Below are 6,628 nucleotides of genomic sequence, written 5' to 3'. Positions count from 1 at the left end.
ATAGAAGGTAAACTCTTTAGTTCCTCTAATCTAGTATGTGACTCAGAACCAACTATAGAAAGGCACTTACATTCCTATGATCTATTTATCTCTTATGGATTACTTTTATTTAATAGAAGGTGCCTACTTTCATACCTACGTAGGTAATTTTGAATTCATAATCAAGAGTGTCTTCCAGCCTTTGCAGAGGAATTTCCTGAAGGCATTCAGAAAGAGAAAAGACTGATGGTTAGAAGATTTGCCTTTCCCTGAAAATAGTTGGTATGTATATGTGACGGAGAACTATAGAAAGGCACTTACATTCCTATGATCTATTTATCTCTTATGGATTACTTTTATTTAATAGAAGGTGCCTACTTTCATACCTAAGTAGGTAATTTTTAATTCATAATAAAGAGTGTCTTCCAGCCTTTGCAGAGGAATTTGCTGAAAGCATTCAGAAAGAGAAAAGACTGGTTAGAATATTTGCCTTTCCCCGAAAATAGTTGGTCTATGTGACGGAGGTTTAACAGATTTCGGAAGTAGATGTACGTCAGTGATCTAAAGCCAAAACGTTTGATGTGAAAGTTACAAAGCAAACTCTAGCCTGTGCTGTGTAGAGCTCTAAACAATAAGGTTGTATTGTTGTTTAAGTTCAGTATTTTCATTTTCACCATTAAGTTCAGTATTTTCATTGAAACAAAGCAACTCATCTTCGTTATCAGAAGTTGAAAACCAATAAGAAGGACATTAAAATTTGCCGTTTAATAATACCTATTATGTTGGTATGATTAGATAGATCCCTAAAAATGCTATTCAAATTTTCGACCTCAATGGAAATTGAACTTGAACCTTGAAAATACAAGGTTATAGCAAACTCTGTTATCTTATCTCTTGAAATACCGAGAAACCTGTACCTACATTATGGAGGAAATTTACGTTGATATCCCCATAAACTTTCGTTGAATTCCAGGATTGAAGAGCACCTATGTACAAATAGTAATGCATATAATAAGCAAACTCTGTTATCTTATCTCTTGAAATACCGAGAAACCTATACCTACATTATGGAGGAAATTTACGTTGATATCCCCATAAACTTCCGTTGAATTCCAGGATTGAAGAGCACCTATGTACAAATAGTAATGCATATATTTTTCATGAAGAATAATTTTACTTCAATATTTTCAATTCCTATTGTGTAAAATGTTCTTCAACTCTTTCTTTCTCATTTTCCTTTTCTTTTCTTCACTGTCATTGTTAAAATGTAAAACGTTTTCTTTAGATTGGAAAAAGTCAGCCTTTCCCATCAAAAATACCTTGCAGCAGCTTGAGTGGCGTGGCGCTTAGACTGACATTTTCCATCAATTTTCCATTATTTTCTATAAATTTTCCTTCGACATTAGTTTGAACACTCTTCTGCGTTCTATTGAGGTGAATTGCATAGGGCTGGTGTTGATAGGAGTTTCATCTTGTTAGGGTTTGTATTTGTAGGACGTATGTATGTACAGATTCAGGGGTTGTACGGAATAGGGCAATATTTACTTGGAAAAGACTAATAAGTTTTGGTTCTATGAGGCTGAGTTTTTTTTTTACGGTGCTGATATTTCAAATGTTCAAATAGCATTTGTACAGAGAAGATGTGTGATTTACCTACGTTCTTCAGGTCTGTCTGAAGCAAGGTGCTTCCCATAGATGAATGGCACCTTTCATGAAAAATTTTCGACTCATACTTGTCGATGTGATTTCTCAATTTCATATTTGGCACCTCTTCTTTCCATTACAATGAAACTTCTTGACAAAAGGAGTGAAGAGATGCCTACATAATATATTTGCATCAAAGTCTCCGATCTCTTCTAAAGTCGTTTCTTGATGACCCTTGTCATTCGTCTGATGACGATGCCTACATAATATATTTGCATCAAAGTCTCCGATCTCTTCTAAAGTCGTTTCTTGATGACCCTTGTCATTCGTCTGATGACTTTTTGAATTTTCAGAAGGGGGAAGTTGAATATTATTTGTTTTGAAGTTGGGTTTATAGGTTTTTGGGGAAGACATTTTGCCCTGTGCTTGATTTGCGTTTTGATTTAGACTGTCAAAATGGAAAGAGATGAGTTTCAAATGAGCCCCAAAAAGGGTAAGTAAAAGTTATTTAGTTCTTGGGATACATTTCAAATAGGTTTTTGGGGAAGACATTTTGCCCTGTGCTTGATTTGCGTTTTGATTTAGACTGTCAAAATGGAAAGAGATGAGTTTCAAATGAGCCCCCAAAAGGGTAAGTAAAAGTTATTTAGTTCTTGGGACACATTTCAAATATTATCATAATATTAATTCGTTTTAAATTCTTCATTTTACTCCCTTGTATCCAAAAACTAAAATGAGTTGACAATCCATTAGTTCTGACCCTTATTTTTGGAGGGCAACGCGTTTGCCTTACAAGCCCAAGGTCGTAGGTTCAATGCCCATTTCAAATATTATCATAATATTAATTCGTTTTAAATTCTTCATTTTACTCCCTTGTATCCAAAAACTAAAATGAGTTGACAATCCATAAGTGCTGACCCTTATTTTTGGAGGGTAACGCGTTTGCCCTACAAGCCCAAGGTCGTAGGTTCAATTCCCACGGGACATTTTAAACTTTCCCTCTTAACAGTTTCCATAGTTACGGTTCCCTCTATTAAATCTCTTTTAAAAATTTTAGGCTGAAATTATACATGTTTGTGTACTTGTGTATTCGAAACGCTGTTCTTTATAAAATCATTCTTACCCTGTTGAATCTTTTTTAATCCACTACATTAGTTCAATGCCCACCCGGGGGACATTTTAAACTTTCCCTCTTAACAGTTTCCATAGTTACAGTTCCCTCTATTAAATCTCTTTTAAAAAATTTTATGCTGAAATTATACATATGTACTTGTGTATTCGAAACGCTGTTCTTTATAAAATCATTCTTACCCTGTTGAATCTTTTTTAATCCACTGCATTACACAATGTTCGTAGGTATTACATGCAACATAATAATTAGATTATTAGATTTTATTGTATTACCTACTACTCAGTACACACAGTACGGAAAACTTTTTCTTCGTAGTAAAGACGGAGAAACAGTTAGGAAAGAAGGAGAGAAAGAAAGAGGATTTAGGGACGGAGTTAGACGGAGTACGAGAAAAACTTGGGAAAGATAGAGAAAATCGGTGGAAGAAGAGGGTAGTTAAGAAAAGAAATCAGGTAGGATATGAAGAATATGGTGAGAATATGAAGCAGAAAATATGAGACAAGAGAACAATAGACAGAAAAGTAAGGAGAATAAGGAGAGGAAAAGAAGAAGAAGAAGAAGGAGAAGAAGAAGAAGAAGAAAAGAAGGAAAAGGTGGAGTGGAGAAAAGGAGTTCTAATCTGAGATTAAATCACACAGAGAATGTGTCACCCTTACTTTTCACACAATGTGAAGTTAAAAGACAGCGAAGAAAAGCGTTGAAAGTGTAATAAAAGAACCAAACTGCCTACCGCCTCCTTTTCTTTTGTATTCTATCATGTCCTCTTTCACAGCCTTCTTCTCTTCCCCTCCAACACCCTCTACATCTACTTCTTATTCTGCACCTAAACTCTTTCGCCTCCTCCTTCTTATCCTTATTTCTCTCCTCCTCCTCCTCCTCCTCCTCCTCCTACTACTACTCCTCCTCCTCTTCCTTCTTATTCGTCTCCTCCTTCTTATTCGTCTCCTCGTTCTTCTCTTTCTTCTTCTTGTTGTTGTTGGTCTTCTTCTTCTTCTTCTTCTTCTTGTTTTCCTCCTACTACCCCTTCTCATTCTACTATTCCACTCTCCTTCTTCTGTTCCGCCTTCTTCTCTAATCCCTTCTCATCCTTCTCCTCTCCCCTCCCACTTTTCCTTCTCTTCCAGACTATCTATTATTACTCCTTCCTCCTCATCCTCTCTTCCAGGCACATTCATCACCTCCTAGTTTCTTCACCTTTCCATTGTCTATTCTCGGTGATAAAGCGAATGTGGTTTGGTGGAACAATAAGCAACATTCAGCCTGGGTGACGTCTGCTCCATACATGCATGAAATAGTACAGCTACAATACATGCATGGAATCCAGATAGTGAGTATATAGCGGGGCTATTGTTTTAGATATTGTGGAAGAGGAGGTAAATGGGTAGTGGGCGTAGATGGGGGAATAGAGGAGAAGAGAGAGAAGGTCTTCCACCAAACCTGTGCATCTTTAACCCAACCTGTGCGCATATTTAACATGTTAAACAACCGAGTGAAGTTTATGCATCCAATTTGTAGGAACCTAAACAATGTATGCAAGTACCTATATATTGTTTGGGTAGGAAAAATAGAAAATGTGCAGGTTTTAGCCCCCAATTTTAGTGAAATTTAGCTTATTTGTTTGAACTTTGAAAGGGAAGTAGAAGAAAAGAAACAGCCTCAATAAAATTGGAGAAAGACGAAGAAGAAAAATCAAAATACCTGCTTAAGTAGGAGAAGCAGAAGAAGAGGGAAGATTAAGAAAAAAGATGGATAGAGAGAGAGAGGGAGAGAGAGAGAAGGAGAGAGAGAGAAAGAGAGAGAGAGAGAGAGAGAGTGAAAGAGGGAAAGACGAAAGTATGTGATGTAGATAGTACACCTATTCGTAGAGTTCTAGTGCTTTTTCTTATCTTCTGAAGAGGAATTATTGTTTAGTTTTATCATCATCATTGTTTCGCTTTTGTATGGAAACCAAAACTTTATAACGCGTGATTTCGTTTTGAATGTTTGAGCACTTGAACGTGGTATAAAAAAGAGAGAGAGAGAGAGTAAGAGAGAGAGAGTAAGAGAGAGAGAGAGAGAGAGAGAGAGAGAGGGAGAGAGTAAGAGAGAGAGAGAGAGAGAAAGCGGTTCAAATGAAATGTTGTAACTTCTATGACAAACGGCAAACAGCGGGCACCGGGCGGGAAATGGCTGGATACCCACTTTTTTCCATATGAACAGACCCCTAAAAACATGTACCTATCAGACCTACCTATATATAGAAATGTAACTCATTTAATTACTGTAAAAGGAACAAAGCAACACGGAGCTCACAATGTATCAGACATACCTGCAGCCATGTTCATGATTAAAACATTGTGAACAAACACAATATTAATTCAATATGAGGAGATACGGAAAGACAAAATTCTGACGAAGACAACAACAAAAAACATTACAAACAGCACAGTAGATTGAAACAATATTATACCTATATAAACAAGAGCATACCAAGAGAAAACAAAAGTTTGTTTAAAGCGAAAACAAACGAGGACGAAGAGCAAGCTTGACTTTGATTTAATTGAAACATGCAAACAATATTTGAGAAACTTTGACACTCTTCAGAGATTTGGTGTTGAAGCAAAGCGAAACACTTGCAGCAATACCGACGCATAATATTGCAAAAGTATATATGTATTTATAAGGTACCTACTCAGAAAGATAGACAAATAAATAATATTTTAGTTAGATAGGTAATATCATGACGATCACTTATCATGACGTAAACAATTGAACTGAGGTTTGAGGAAAGGAACGACCAAATAGCCATCAGCTAAATACCTAATAGTGCAAACAATATTTGAGAAACTTTGACACTCTTCAGAGATTTGGTGTTGAAGCAAAGCGAAACACTTGCAGCAATACCGACGCATAATACTGCAGAAGTATATATTTATAAGAAGGTTCCAACTCAGAAAGATAGACAAATAAATAATATTTTAGTTAGTAGTTAGATATTTAGGTATTAGGTACATGGAAATTGAAATCGTTAATTCCGAATATCTAGTGAAAGATCTAGGCGCACGGCAGTGCGCCAGGCCAAGTTCCAGCCTAACGCACACAGTGTGTAATATTACATCTTAAATTCACTGAATAACAGATAATGCAATAGTTATGGTCATCTAATAGTGGCATATTATCACAGAATTAGTATTAATTGACAGCCTAGTCGCACTTATCATGACGTAAACAATTGAACTGAGGTTTGAGGAAAGGAACAACCAAATACCCATCAGCTACATACCTAATAGGTAAAAACATAAAGCAAACAACTAGAAAACAGAATGAAATTCTTGAAAAATTCAAACTTCTCGACTCTCTGCGGACTGAACAGATGACAAACATACACGAGAATGAGACAAGAGACTCTATTCAAATGGGTGACAGTCAAAAGTAAATAATAAATGACAGACAAGATTACATCGAATGAAGACAGAAACAAAGGGGGAAGAATTGGAACAAAAGCGAGATGAAAGTGTAGGAAGTGAGATAGGAGGAGGATTTTCTGGAGGAAGCAGCAGCAGAAGGAGAAATGAAGGAGAATATTATTGCTTAATGAGACGACGAGATTCAAAGCATTGTTTACAGTAAAGGAGACAAGGAAGCTAATAGAGGAGCTGATTGGGGGAAACATGGAACATTTTCCAGCAAAGCAAACTATTAGCGAAAGAAACATGAAAAATAAGTATGTCAATTTATTAATGGAAGTTTATTAGTTCCGATTCGAGTGAGCTCCAAATTCTACTATTCTGAAGTGTGCAGGAATCAAGAATTTGAGATAGATACTACCAAAAATGTCGTAGATCGTAGTTAGTAGTTACATTACCTTTTAATGAGACATTTGCCACCCGATGA

At 36.2% G+C, this 6,628-nt stretch overlaps 1 protein-coding gene across 1 annotated transcript in view; it reads left to right on the top strand.

Moving 5' to 3' along the window:
• Nucleotides 1–6,628, top strand: part of LOC103507667 (transmembrane and TPR repeat-containing protein 1-like) — a 133,738-nt gene that overhangs the window by 55,645 nt on the left and 71,465 nt on the right. The window lies entirely within an intron of this gene.

Source organism: Diaphorina citri, unplaced genomic scaffold (assembly GCF_000475195.1).
Source record: "Diaphorina citri unplaced genomic scaffold, Diaci psyllid genome assembly version 1.1 scaffold333, whole genome shotgun sequence".
In the NCBI taxonomy this organism is placed as follows: Eukaryota; Metazoa; Arthropoda; class Insecta; order Hemiptera; family Psyllidae; genus Diaphorina; species Diaphorina citri.
The sequence above is the reverse complement of the archived record's forward strand: the minus strand, read 5'-3'. Positions and strand labels throughout refer to the sequence as shown.